This window comes from Pelobates fuscus, chromosome 9, assembly GCF_036172605.1.
Source record: "Pelobates fuscus isolate aPelFus1 chromosome 9, aPelFus1.pri, whole genome shotgun sequence".
NCBI classification, from domain to species: Eukaryota; Metazoa; Chordata; class Amphibia; order Anura; family Pelobatidae; genus Pelobates; species Pelobates fuscus.
In genome coordinates, this window is record NC_086325.1 from 74053081 (window position 1) to 74067183 (window position 14103).

Sequence of the window (14103 nt, forward strand, 5' to 3'; positions counted from 1 at the left end):
TTGAATATAAATGTCTCTTTTGACTGTTAAAGGAACACTCACCATAACCACTACAATTATTTATTTTGACCTGCAGTGCAAAATCACCCCAGGCACTCAAAAGGTTAAAACAATCACCTTTAAGTTTTTCTCCTCTTTTTGCCAGTTGTCGCTCTGTAAATGGCGTCTAATTAGAGCAAGCTTAAGAGGACTCCAAACCTGTGTGCTCCATTTACCAATCAGCAGAGTCCTGCCATGACCTCACACCTCTCCCCATAATACAGACTACACCAGGTGATGAGCTAATGAGTAATCCTATTGTCTGATTCCAGGTGTTAGAATCCAGGTTTTCACCTCTGGCAACAAATGACAGCTCATCCTAATACCCCCAGCATGATCAGCACAAGTCAGCAGTTTGCTTGTGGAAAAAAAATCCTATTATTATAACTTTGTTAAGCCATTAATATCATCTTCACACATGCTGTCATTTGGTTCAATACCTTCAGCTTTCAAAAGCAAAACCGCTTAGTGCATTTATTATGCATATGCTTTTGTATTACAATGAAATGTCATTCTCCCAATTTAATTAAAAATCGTCTTCCATAAAAGTCCCTGACTGACAATAGTCAGTGATGGTTTCTATATTTTCCATGTATCGCATTATTTCCTCCAAGGACCCAATGTCATTTTGCATGCACCCTTTTTGGGACTGCATTATTTTATTTTAGTTGCCTTCTAAGTCCCCAGTCTGTGTATTGCTCACCCATTGGATAAAAAAACAACAAATTAAAACAAATTTAATAGCACGTTCATCAAATTAAAATTTTCAAGATTTACATGACACAAACATTCTGCAGATTGAGAGAATTGTGTTGGACCTAGCAATCTAAGTGAATTAACAGTTGGAGTATGTACTCAAGCAGTCTTCAGTGCTTATAGTTGTACTCTGTGCCAGTCTCAAATTGATGTCTGGGTCTGTTGACTCAACCTGCAATGTTAGGAGGGGGTGGGAAGTAAGTACTGTAGCAGCGTTTGGAAATTATACTTGGGATTTAAATAGATTTATACTTGGAAGTTAAGTGAATCATGATCCCTTAAATGTGGGGTTTACTGCTCTTTTAGTGTGTAATCAGATAATGTACTTAAAACTACTTTGAGCAATTTGCAGTTTACTATCCTTAAAAAAAACAAGTTGTTTGTGTCCCTTGAGGGTTGAAATTTTATACCCTGCATTACACTGGCTATGTCTACACAAAAGTCATTTGGTTGATTCCAATGCCTCCTAATAAGTCAAATGGACAATGACGGACACTGTCATTTTAGGGGTGTTAGTGGGGATGTGGCTGGTTTTAGATATTGGTGACTTGCGAATAACAATTTATGCAACTAAAATGTAATTCTCGAACAAGAATAATGTATCTTAATTAGAAAGATTGAACTCTAAACACATTTATTAAAGTTTAAAGCTAACTTTTTTTTTTTTTTAAAGCTGGCTTCTAGAGTCCAAACAAATTTGTCAAGTCCTGCTCTAGATTGTAAGCTTGTTCAATTGGGGTCCTTGTCAACCTGTTGTTCCTGCCATAATTTGTGATGGGTTGTCTCGTTTGCTGTTAAGTGATATTCTTTTAAAGCTCTGCGGCATAAGTTGGCGCTATATAAATGCTATTAAGTATCTTTCTCTATGAAAGATATCTATCTGCATACATATGTATCAAAAGATTTATGTTTGTAACGTTGGGTGTAATGCTAACTTTCCACCCATTATGTAAGGGATTTTTGCAGTGAAAATTATGGCATTTTGGCCTCTGGTTCTTAATCCATTCCCCCCTCCCCCTTTTCTTGGCACCTCCTCCCCACATGAGGTGCTCATTAATGAGCTGAAAATTCCTGGCATGTCACAGGAGAATGAAGCTTTTTGGCAATCAGAAGTTTTCTCAGCTGCTGATTTACCTATTTACAGGCCAACTATTAAACCCCTGTGATAGGATGGACGCTGGCCCATGTCACACAGCTGTGTAGGGACATGCAGCTGTAACAGCTTGTAGCTTGCAGTCTTCCCCAGAAACCATCCGGTCGCTGTAAGCTCTGGAGTCAGGGGTACTGTGCGTTACAGAAGGTACGTAAGCTCTCTGTCTGTAGCCTTGATGTGTGGCGGAGAGCAAGGCTGGAATTTCTGTTTTTGCTTTGACTGATCTTTGTCTAACTCTAGAATAATCTTCCCATTGCTGGAGCTGGAGATATGCTACATCTTGTGCATGTCCTGTGTATCATAAGAGCTGTGTGTAAAGTTGTCTTTTGCTTGAAATGTTTTAAAAGCAAACATTTTGTCTGTTTTTGTAACTTGCTGTGTATGAAGGTTACGTTATGTTGTGAAACTACAGATAAGTCTTGATGCCTTAGATAGGTTTCAAGGTTAATACCATTTAGAATGTAGAACTCTGAGTACCAAGATCTGGTTTCATATTTGCCTTATGATTTGCCTTTTCCTGAGAGTGTGTATTTATTTTACGGAAGGTATCAGTTTTGTTCTAGATTTGTATTGTAGTACTCCATGCTCCTATTTAAAAAAAACAAAACAAAAAAAAAACACTTTTATATTGAAGCGGAACTGTGCAATCACGGATATAACCTACAAATTATTAGTGATTAATACATATTTATTTAGACCAGCATGTTTCTCTGTTTTTGAAGTAGTCATTTTCCTGGAAAAGGCATAATTCTATAGCTTAAGCTAATTTATCAGTGTTTAATGTTTTTCATGGCCTTATGCCGAGCTAGATTTTAAACCCAGAGAGTCTATGGAAGGATACAGGTTTATCCAATGGCTCGTATGCACTCCCTTTCAAATTACCTGGACATAAACTAAACTCCAATGCGGAGATGTGTCACGTCAAAAACAGGTGCTTCTCAGGACATAGAGCTAAATAAGGAGCAATCACCATGGAAACCAATAGAATGTTTATCAACAAAAAGCATTATTTTTACCTTAAAAAGCATTTTGCCTTTATAAATCCATCCACACCCTTTTTGATTATTTTTAAGCTCGGAAAGTCTGACTGTGCTAATTTACCATTTTGGGATAAATCTTGCAATTCTGTTAGTTCACAGGCATCAGTATTTAGTGAATAATTCCATAAGTGTATGTGTCTTTGTGTATATATAGATGGCAGAGGAGTATGGCTGATGGTTTACAGAAACACAATACAATAGTAGAATACTGTAAATGAATGTTGAAACTGCGCAAATATAAGTAGAACTCACAAGATGTAGGTGGTAAAATCGCCTTAGGGTGCCTCCCCTATGCACTGAGCACACTAGTAGGCTAATCACATGCACACTACACATGCAGTTATCACTCTTTTGCAGTCGTAACCTCATCTTGCACCTCTTACTATCTTTCATTTTCCTGTCCACTGTGTTCTCTTCCCGTCTCGCCTTTCTTTCTTGACCTTCTGTTAGTGTAACTTTGCTTGCTCTTTCCATATCGTTGTCCCTTTGCTCCTCTTCTTGTTTTATTTCCCTTCTCTCTGCCTCTCAGGTGTTATTTTTAATTTATTTTATACCTGTCTGTCTTTTTCCCATGATCTTCTCCTCCCGTACATTCTCTCAACTCATTATCTCCTGTTTCTGACTTTCCCTTGTCCGTTGCCTAATGCTCTTCTCCGCACATTATTGTACAAATATATCCCCCAGTTTCTCCCACCATTTTCTTTTAAGTGTCTGTCCTGCCTTTTACCTCTTCCCCTCTCTATATATTTTATCCCAATCCTGTCTCTCTCTACCCTTCATTTATATTGGAAATGTTCCATATTTTACAGAATATAAGATCCATCCATGTATTTTAACTAGAGATTTAGAATGGGGGGGATGGGTGGGGAGATGCAAGACATTGAATATCTTAAACCCCTTTAATGTTTTCTCCCTCCCCCCCCCTCCCCCCCAACCCATTTAGTGCCTCTTCTACCCACCTTCCCTTTGTGTCACTTGCACCCCATGTGACTCTGAAAATCACAGTGAGAAGCGCCTCTAGCGGCTGTCAATGACACAGCCGCTAGAGGCTGGCTTAACCCTAAATGTAAACATAGCAGGTTCTTTGAAACTGCTATGTTTACAGCAGAAAGGGTTAACCCTAGATGGACCAGGCACGAAGACCACTTCATTAAGCTGAAGTGGTCTGGGTGCCTATAGTGGTCCTTAAAGTTGATGCTTCAGTGAATAAGTGTTGTTTCTCAGGGAAGGCATGGATGGCCAGACGGGTATCTCAAGGTTAAGAAAAGGTACTGCAGGGAAAGAATGAGAGATGCCCATTTGAAGAATGGAGAAGATGTTGCCCGAAGGCCTGCTGTGCAGATATACAAGCGGGTGCTGCAGTTAGAGCTAGCACAGTGGACAGAGCTGTGTGAGAGGAACTGATGGAGCAGACTATACAGTATTGTATTCTTTTTGCTAGTGCAGTAGCCCACACAGGAAACCATGAAAAGAAGTACATCGGCAGATAGCACAACCAAATGAAACGGTGGCAAGATGTTAAAATGTTTGTTGGTTTTGTCTTGGATTAAGAAAATATGCTGCTGTAAACTCCCTTATGAAATGAATTTATATAGTAATAGAAAGTAACAATTTCATAATTATTTCAATTACATCACTGTCTCATTCTTTGTGACTCATCACCTTGAAATGAAAATGTCTGTCTGTTCGCTGTGCCAACCATGCTGCTCTGCTTACTTATTGTGTGCAGTAACCCATGTTAAAACATGTTAGATGTAATGTGTAGTCCCATCTACAGACATTTATTCTGCTTTTGTTTGCTTAATCAACACGTTGGATTGCTCTTGCCGGTTTCAAAATAAACAATCCACCCATGGCTTCGTTAATGTAGCAGAAGCCAGTCGCAGCTTATTTTGTCATGTTTATGAATGGATTTTAATGTGGTCATGTCTGCTACACAGCACACTGCAGACCCAGCAATAATACGTTTCATTTATTAAAAACGGTAAATACAGCTATCGTTACCTGTCCTCGTTCAGAATTTTCATGAATGAAGCCAAGAGTGAGATGATTTAAAACTTATTGTAGGAAGCTGAACTACAACTACTGTAACCCATTGCTTTACAAGGATTTTGGAATAAACTTGGTGCACCTATGGAAATGGGATATTCTTGATGTTTTCCCAGTATGGTATTTTCTCTCTAGTTTTTTTAGCTTTAGTTGGGAATATTTAACTTCCGTTTTTTAGTTTTTTTTTTAGTTTATTTTGAAATTGCACTTTTTCACATTTAACTTCATTGTTTGTTTTTTGGTTGTTAATTCAATGAATAGCATATGAGCAGGTAGGCCAGGTCCTCCTCAAGTCTAATCATCATGTGTATGCAGCGATGTATCCATCATGTCACTGGAAACTGGTAGGAGCTAAATTCTGTGGCTGAACTCAGCAGTGTATTGTGCAGGTTTTTAAATTTATTTATCTTTCTTACTTTAAAGCTTTCGTGTCACTGCTACTGAAACAGGAACACTTCTCTAATAGTATAGTCTGTAGATTCAATCTGGATTTATAGATTGACCTCTTTCCGTCAGGATACCGCTCATCACAGTTTATTTACTTATTTTTTTAAATTGCACTTGTTTATTTTAAAGCCACATGCATTGTGTAAAATCATTAGCTGTAGAGAGATTTAGAGTAGCTGCCTCTGACAGGCTGAGGCACCTCCTTTCCTGGGATTAGGTAGTCAGGTCTCAGTGAGAAGCCATCATGTGAAGTTTGACAATTGTTTGTCTTTCTACTTGCAAATCAGCTGTCAAATGGGTCTCTTGTCCTAGTAATTATGTGTTTTAGGTTTTTACGTTGTGTTATATATAAATATGCTCTTGCACTCACGCTTTAGTGTCCCTTTGTGACCGGGTGCTAGCAAACCAAGGCTGTAATATGCATTCTTCCAAATAGGTAGCTGCAGTCACGGATTTTAAAAGTCCAAAATGTATTAGTAAACGTTAAAAAGATGATCAACGTTTCAGTTCTGCATAGAGGACTTTCATCAGGATCAAATATATATTTTCTCAAAAAAGTGTTTGGGGGGCACACCCAGGACATGCATCTTGCAGGAATGGTGGTGCTGTAGTGACCAAAATGTATACAGATTAAGGAACAGCGCACACATAAAAATACATGTCTAAATTTTATAAGGCTACTTAAAATCGCCTATCTCTGCAAACAAATATGAGGATTCAGTTCCACCATATTGTGTTAAGCCCACCACTACTTCACAGTACCCCAATATCGGTGGGTCCTACACAGGGCTGGTGCAAGGATTTTTGCGTACATAGGTGAAGATGCCTTTTTTGGGGGGCTGCTGGGAGGCGTGCGGCTGTGGTAGAATCAGAGGTGCCGAGGGAGCTCTGATCACCCTGCTCTGCTCCCTTGCAGGCTGTCTACTGATGCCGAGAGCCGAAATATGGCGTCATATTCCGGCTCCCGCGGCATCAGCAAACTGCGCGCAAGGGAACAGGGAGATTAGAGCTCCCTCACTGTCTCTGATTCTATTCAGATTCTATTCAGAGCCGCACGCCGGGGGGGGGGGGGGGGGGACCATAACGTGGCCAGTTAGGAAGGAGCGCTTCCCTCCTGCCGATCACTAGAATCTTGTGCCCTCAGAGCCGGTGCGCCCCAAGATGTCTGCCTGTGCCGCCTCATGGACGTGCCGACTCTGGTCCTACACTAATTCCAACGTGGGAGACAAATTAAACTGTGCTAGTGAGAAATATTGACGTGTAATACTCATAAATGTCTACAATATGTATTTTATTATATACAATACAATTTTGTATAAAAAAAACAAAAAACTTCTATATCACAATAGTTACCATTTTGACAATTTTTTTCACTTGCATAAATTATATAAATATTCTGCAAGCTTTCTATTTAAGAAGGGTATCCTATAACTTCAGTCTCAAGGCTTTTTTCTTTCTTCTTCTTTGCAACCAATCATTAAACACACATACACAGAGAAAGATGTACATATTTTTTTTCTTTGTTTAGTGGAGTGATTAGTTTCAATTTACATCAGGCACAGCATGGTAAGATGAAAAAATAGTTTTTCATTTTCAGCGTTGCAGTCTTGTGCAACATTTTAATAGCGATATATTACTAGTATTTTTATCCTCTATTGAGTCTGTTGAAATAACTATTGGTTGAAATACCTGCAGTGAAAATATGAACGTATCGGGATTATTCACTAAAGGGAGAACTGTCAGGAAGTCAAGGTGAATTTCAAATTTAAGGCCAATATAACCAATCTAAAAACAGAATTGAGTAGGAGTATGCTCACTAAGCTGTTATTTGAGTAAGTGTTCATAGCTTTTATTTGAGTAAGTGTTCATAGTATGTTCTGCTCCCTGTGTCCACAGTGCTTCACAGTACGTGCGATCGATGGGGGGGGGGGGGGGGGGGGCGCACTATGAGATACTATAGTGCTAGGAATCTAATTTTGTATTCGTAGCACTTTAGTTTCTCTTTAAGTCAAAGGACATTCCTGTTTCTCTTCCCCCACTAACTGTATTCTCTTCTAGCCACTGATTTTCTCCACCTCCAGGAGGATATTTGAAGCTAGTTGTTGGGAGATCTTGTGCAGACTGACCGGTACGAAGGCTCTTTGTTTAATGGTCAACACTTAGGACATTGACAGGGATGGTATAAACAGAGAAAGGATAGGGGGCACTCCCGAGACCTGAATTTTGCATGAAAGGTGCTGCCGCTGTGACCAAAATTTTATGAATGAGAAAATAAATAGTGCGGCGCACTCAGACTACAAAATACACGCGCTACGGGACATCACAATCCTATTTTGGCACAGTGCTGCTTAACCCCTTAAGGACACATGACATGTGTGACATGTCATGATTCCCTTTTATTCCAGAAGTTTGGTCCTTAAGGGGTTAAAGGTTGCCTAGCCCTGGACTAGACCCTCTTTAGAAGCGATTCGGAAAACATAAGTAGGCAGCAAGAGTTGGTAAGGATGGGTGGTACACAAAGCTAAGAGAAATCACTGACTGTAATGAGCAACAATTAAAATGATGAATGAGAAAATAAATAAGTATTTATTTTCTCATTCATGAAATTTTGGTCACAGCGGCAGCACCTTTCATGCAAAATTCAGGTCTCGGGAGTGCCCCCTATCCTTTCTCTGTTTATATTATATTTGGAGTCCAAAACAGATTCCTTAGGGGTTAAGCACCCCGTCCAGGCCCCCCCCCAGCTTCAGAGTCTCCTTTAGAGGTGGCCACAGGTGTGTATATTAAGGAGGAGTTTATCATTAGTCAAGTCACTTTTATTCTTTTTTCCAGTGAGCACAGTCATCTGCATTAGTGAGTATACTCATTTTCAGCACTAACACATTAATTATTTAGTTTTAACACTGTTTTTAATTGCTTTCATCACTTACCGTATTTATTCGAGTATAACGCGCAAAATTTTGTACCGATTTTTAATTTAAAATTAGGGGTGCGCGTTATACTCGAATAAATATTCGAGTGGGTGCTCCGATTATACCTCCCAGGACCGCCGGGCTCATTACAAGCCCGGCGTTCCTGGGGAGGCGGGCAGCAAGCGTTTACTCACCTCCGTGCAGCTCCTCCAGCTTCCCAGTGTAAATCTCGCGAGACCCGCGGCTGGCTGGCCGCGGGTCTCGCGAGATTTACACTGGGAAGCTGGAGGAGCTGCACGGAGGTGAGTAAACGCTTGCTCCCCGCCCCCCCAGGACCGCCGGGCTTGTAATGAGCCCGGCGGTCGGTATTATCGGAGCACCCACTCGAATATTTATTCGAGTATAACAAGCACCCTAATTTTAGATTAAAAATCGGTATAAAATTTTATACCGATTTTTAATCGAAAATTAGGGGTGCGCGTTATACACGTGTGCGCGTTATACTCGAATAAATACGGTATGTTTGTATACTCACTATGCTCTTACTAGTATTTAACACTGTTTTATTTATAACACTATTACTATTTATTTGTCTCCCACATTGTAGTGTAGGACCCACCAATAATGGGGTACTTTGAAAGTAGTGGTGGGCTTAACAACATATGGCCATATGGTGGAACCAAATCCCCATATTTATACTCAGTTAGGCATTTTAGTAGCCTTCTTTGTTTTTTGTATTTTGTAGTCTGTGTGCCGCACTATTTATTTTCTCATTGACAGGGATGGTGACATGATGATGAAGCTATACTTTGTGTGTGGAGTGTTTCTTTAACCCCTTAAGGACACATGACATGTGTGACATGTAATGATTCCCTTTTATTCCAGAAGTTTGGTCCTTAAGGGGTTAAACTGTTTCTTTGTAATTTCTCTTAGCTTTGTGTACCACCCATCCTTACCAACTCTTGCTGCCTACTTATGTTTTCCGAATCGCTTCTAAAGAGGGTCTAGTCCAGGGCTAGGCAACCTTTAAGCAGCACTGTGCCAAAATAGGATTGTGATGTCCCGTAGCACGCCGGGCCTATTATTGTTTATTTTTTTTTGTATTTTTTTTTTTAAATTGAGGTGTGTATATTGCCGTATTCTGCTTGTTATTTATACAGCAGTTGCTTTGTATCATTGTATTTGTCCGAATACGAGCTATTATATTGTATATGTTCATGAGTAGTTTGTGGTATTATGTATGATACCTATGAATGGGGGCTGCTTGTGGAATTGTGTGGGTGGGTGGATATGTAACATTGTGTGTTTGGTAGTGTGGGGCTGTTTGGGGTATTCCATGTGAGAGGCTGCATGTGGGGTTGTGTGCATGTATGTGGATTGTTAGTGGTGCTGAGTTTGTACAGATTGTGTGTATGTTTGCGTGTGGACTCTTCGTATTATTTGTATGAGGGGAGGGTTATTCTGCATTTCTGTGTATATCTAGCAATGTGGGTGCCTTCCGTGGGGACCAGGCTTGCCAGGTACAGGTCAAGGACAGAAGCTGCAACAGCAGCTGTGGTCTGCTCTACTCCAGTGTGGATTCCCATTCACAAGTGCTAGGAGGAAGTGCTCTGAGGTCACTTCCTCTACATGCCGCAATATAAAAATTGAGGATTGTCCTTCACCACCTTTTCATAATAGCAGATATCTGAAGTTTCTCTGGGACTCCTAAAAGGCCAGAGCCTGTTTGGCGCTAGCAGCCTTGAGTGCTGTGCAAAGACACCTTGAGTACCTACCCACGCCGCGCCAGGGGATCCAGAAGGTGGCCTGGTAGGAGGGAGCACTTCCCTCCTGCCGGTCACTGGAATCTTGCACCCCCCAGAGCCTGTGCGCCCTAAGGCAGCCACCTGTGCCACTTTATGGACGTGCCGGCCCTGTGAAGGAGGCTCTTTTTAGAGATGTTTTGCTATAAATGTTCAAGGTGTGAATGCCCAATACATTCTATGCCCAATACATTCTCATCCACTGTTTATATATTGTAGCATTTTTTTAATTTTAATTTTTTTTTTTTTTTTTTTTAGCACTGACTAGACATTTGTGTCACAGCATATTTTATGACCGTGATTCATAGGACAAATTTGGTTCACAATTATCATTTATATGGCACTAACCTATTCTCTAGCGCATCACAATTATAGAAAGGGAATAATAACGGTAAAGAGTTTCCTGCTCAAACGAGTTTACAATCTGTGAAAGTGCTCTCCCACCACACATTTATAGAAAATTCGTCCTTTGGAATTAATGCTCTTGGTTTTATCAAGGGGTTTGTCACTAAATTTGTTTTCCCTGTGAAGACCACGTTGTTATAAGTATCTGATTTAAGGTAGTTTTGTTTTAGCAAGAATTGTTTTTTGGGAGGAGGTAATCGAAAACACACTATATGACAAATTTTCTCTCAAAACTCCTGGCCTGTTTTGCGGCAGGCTAATATAGATCTTATATATTCTTCTCAATCTCGTAGCAATATGTAATGTTATTAAAAATCCAGTTTTGAGGATATGAGGCAAATATTTCACATACTTCTAGTCCTCCTACGGGTATAGGCAGATAGCATATAGCACCCACCTGAGCCTTTTTATTACATTTTAAGAAACTTGATCATTCTAAATATAGTTGTTTTTTTCTTTATTCTATTTACGAAGTTATGTTTTTAATGTATCTGTTCAAATATTTGACACTGCCATACAAAAGGTACATTTAAATTTGCAATAAATCTTGGCATGTGGGAATAAGAGACAATCTGCACTGCTTCCACAATTTGGAACCGTGGAAAAAGTTGTATTTAAAAAAAATAAAATAAAGACAAAATGTAATGTGTTTTTAGTAGGAAACACTTCTCACCAAATGTGTTTAAGCCATACTGACCAATAAACATTACTGGCATACATTATTTGTATGTATTTGCCGTGTTAAAGCGATAAGGGATATTTTGTAACTAGCTAGAGCTATGTGATTAAAGTGGCTGTGTCACCTTTCCCAGAAACCGGAGTACGTCATAAAGATAAAATCTTCAAGCAATACTCAGATTGACTGACTGTGTTGGTATTTCACTGAAATTTCAACGCAGTCTAAAGCTATACTAAGACAAAATAAGGACTGATCTGTCTTATGTTTATAAATCTAAAGGACTTTAGCCCTTTTTTAACCTAGACTACTAGGTAACTACATTCTCCCTATGCCTAACAAAACTCATCGAAAGGTTGAGCTACATCCGTGCATTTTCACTAGTGACGGCTCTGGGGGGAAAAGGCATTGTCTATGGAAGTTTCTGCAGGATCCTCCATGGACCTTAACACAGCACTGCCATAGGCTCCTACACCAGATAAAGGTGGTGGTGATGGCTGTGAGGGACAGCTTCAGGTTAGTAAAACGTACTTTCCCCTGCACACTCAGGCCACCAAGCTGCAAGCTACGATGTCACCACCAACTGTCCTCATATTTTCACTTCTTTAAAAATAAAAAAAATGTAATTATATATATATATATTTTTAAATGATGTATATTAATTGATCCCCCCACTTTTTATCTGACTGAGCATCCATGTTGGGTCTGAGTCTACGGTTATCTGACCAATTGCTGCTCAACCCAACTTCCCCGCTGCAGTGATTGCTCTGTGTGAAACTGCACAAACAGGCACGTTAGGTTGAGCAGCAGTTGGTCAGATAACAGTAGAGTCTGACCTACAATGGCTGTTCAGCCAGATAAACAAATTTACATAAAAATCAAATGTATAATTAGGTTTCATTTAATTTAAGAACATTTTAAAAAAAATGAAAAGTGAAAATGTGATGACTGTTGTCCTTAGAAGGCACACTCCTGACCCCTCAAGCACTTCGTACGTTTCATGAACAATTACACTCCCAACCTATTGACACCACCTCCTCTCCGTTAGCACCCCAAATTAAGAAATGACTCAAGACAGCAGGCTGGAGGGAAAGGCCAATGCTGGTCACGTTTATTTACATCATCAGGCCATCAGAAGAGTTCAACGGAGCAACCATAATAGAAATATATGCAAATAACTTGATTAAGTAGGGTGGCGGCGCTGAGGGACTAACTACACTTCTTCGCTCACAAGAGGATGTGGCTCAACCTTATTCTGCATCCAAAGTATCCACCCAAGCATATCTTTTGGCAAAGCAATCATACCAAGGAACTATGACTGGGTGCCCCAGACCAGCCAATACCAGAGAGGGAGAAAATCCCAGCCACCTTGCCACTGTCACTCTGTCCACCATCTCTGCAACCAAATCCCAAGCCGCATCCTCCTGGTCTATAATACCACGCAATAGGGTCAACTTAATATCCAGGCCAAAACAAACCAACAGGTTCAGCTTGTAGGGGTAAACTAACAAACTGGCTACTCCCAGTGGCAAATTTGACTAAATTGGCAAAATTAGCCCCACCTGCAAGGAAAACAGCAGAAAAGGGAAGGGAAGGAGAGCTTGAGAACTATTTAGGATCCAAAGACTGAGAACAGGAAGTTGTGAGTCTTCATATAGGTAAAAGGAGGCACGTACCACAACATGAAACAATGTTACAGTTCACACCTGGGGACAAACCCCCTTAATTTCTCTCTGGGCACACTATGGGTCTCAGTACTCACACTATGTGTCGTCGTTTTTTTTTTGTTTTGTTTTTTCTCCTCCATTTTACAAAGTGCAGATTTCAATACAAATTTGCACAATATTATTATTGACATTCCTATAGCACCACCTGATTCTGTAGTGCTTTACAATATTACAAGAGGGGGAGATTTAACAATAAATGAGACAATTACAGGAACGATAGGTTGAAGACGACCCTGCTCAAACGAGCTTACAGTCTAGAGGAGGTGGGGTATAAAACACAATATGACAGGAGATCAAACTAAAACAAGGTGGGAGCAAAGCAGAGCTGGAGGAGAGAGTGCTGCCCTCTAGGAGAGAACAAGGGAAAAGGTAGAGGTTACTCTTTGAGACTATAAGCTTTTCTGAAGAGATGGGTTTTAAGGCATTTTTTAAATGATTGAAGACTAGGGTACAGTCTAATGGTAGTAGGAAGGCTATATCAAATGAAAGGAGCTGCCCATGAGAAGTCCTGCAGGCGTGAGTTGGCCGTACAGTTGTGAGCAGTGGGCAGAGGTTATAAATTAACCTTGTCAATAAGAGAAACCGGTCCTGTTACTGGTTTGGTTGGCTCAGTGGAACTAAAGGCAGCAATTGAGCTGCATTGTGAAGTCTGTGATTGGACAGTCACAGTAGTTCTGGGTGGGGTTAGAAGGGGAAGGCTTGCAAAGGCAGCAGACAAGAGAATCTGCATTGCAGTGAACTCTTTTTCAATACTGCTACATTAACACAGAGCTTGCCTCGGTTTGGCTGTGCCCAAAAGGGTTAATATTTTGAACCAATAACTTTCTCATTAGTTTCTCGAGCACAGGGGGTCGGCTACACCTATTTTTTTTCTTCACAATGACTGAAAATGGTTGGAGACAAAGCGGACGCGGAGTGACTTCAGGCATATAGCCTCTTAGCACCTTAAAGGAACACTATAGTCACCTAAATAAAGCAGTTTTAGTGTATAGATCATTCCCCTGCAATTTCACTGCTCAATTCACTGTCATTTAGGAGTTAAATCACGTTGTTTCTGTTTATGCAGCCCTAGCCACACCTCCCATGGCTATGATTGA

The 14103-nt window shown here is 40.3% G+C and overlaps 1 protein-coding gene across 4 annotated transcripts in view; it reads left to right on the plus strand.

Moving 5' to 3' along the window:
- LOC134572833 (ligand of Numb protein X 2-like) overlaps positions 1-14103 on the plus strand; it is a 49108-nt gene that overhangs the window by 11959 nt on the left and 23046 nt on the right. For 2 of the 4 annotated variants that reach the window (XR_010085298.1, XM_063432075.1), the window contains exon 1: positions 1892-2095. The exons of the other annotated variants lie outside the window; for them this stretch is intronic. The gene's annotated coding sequence lies outside the window, so the exon portion shown is untranslated. Of the gene's footprint in view, positions 1-1891; positions 2096-14103 lie in introns of those variants that run through there. 4 annotated transcript variants of the gene reach the window in all.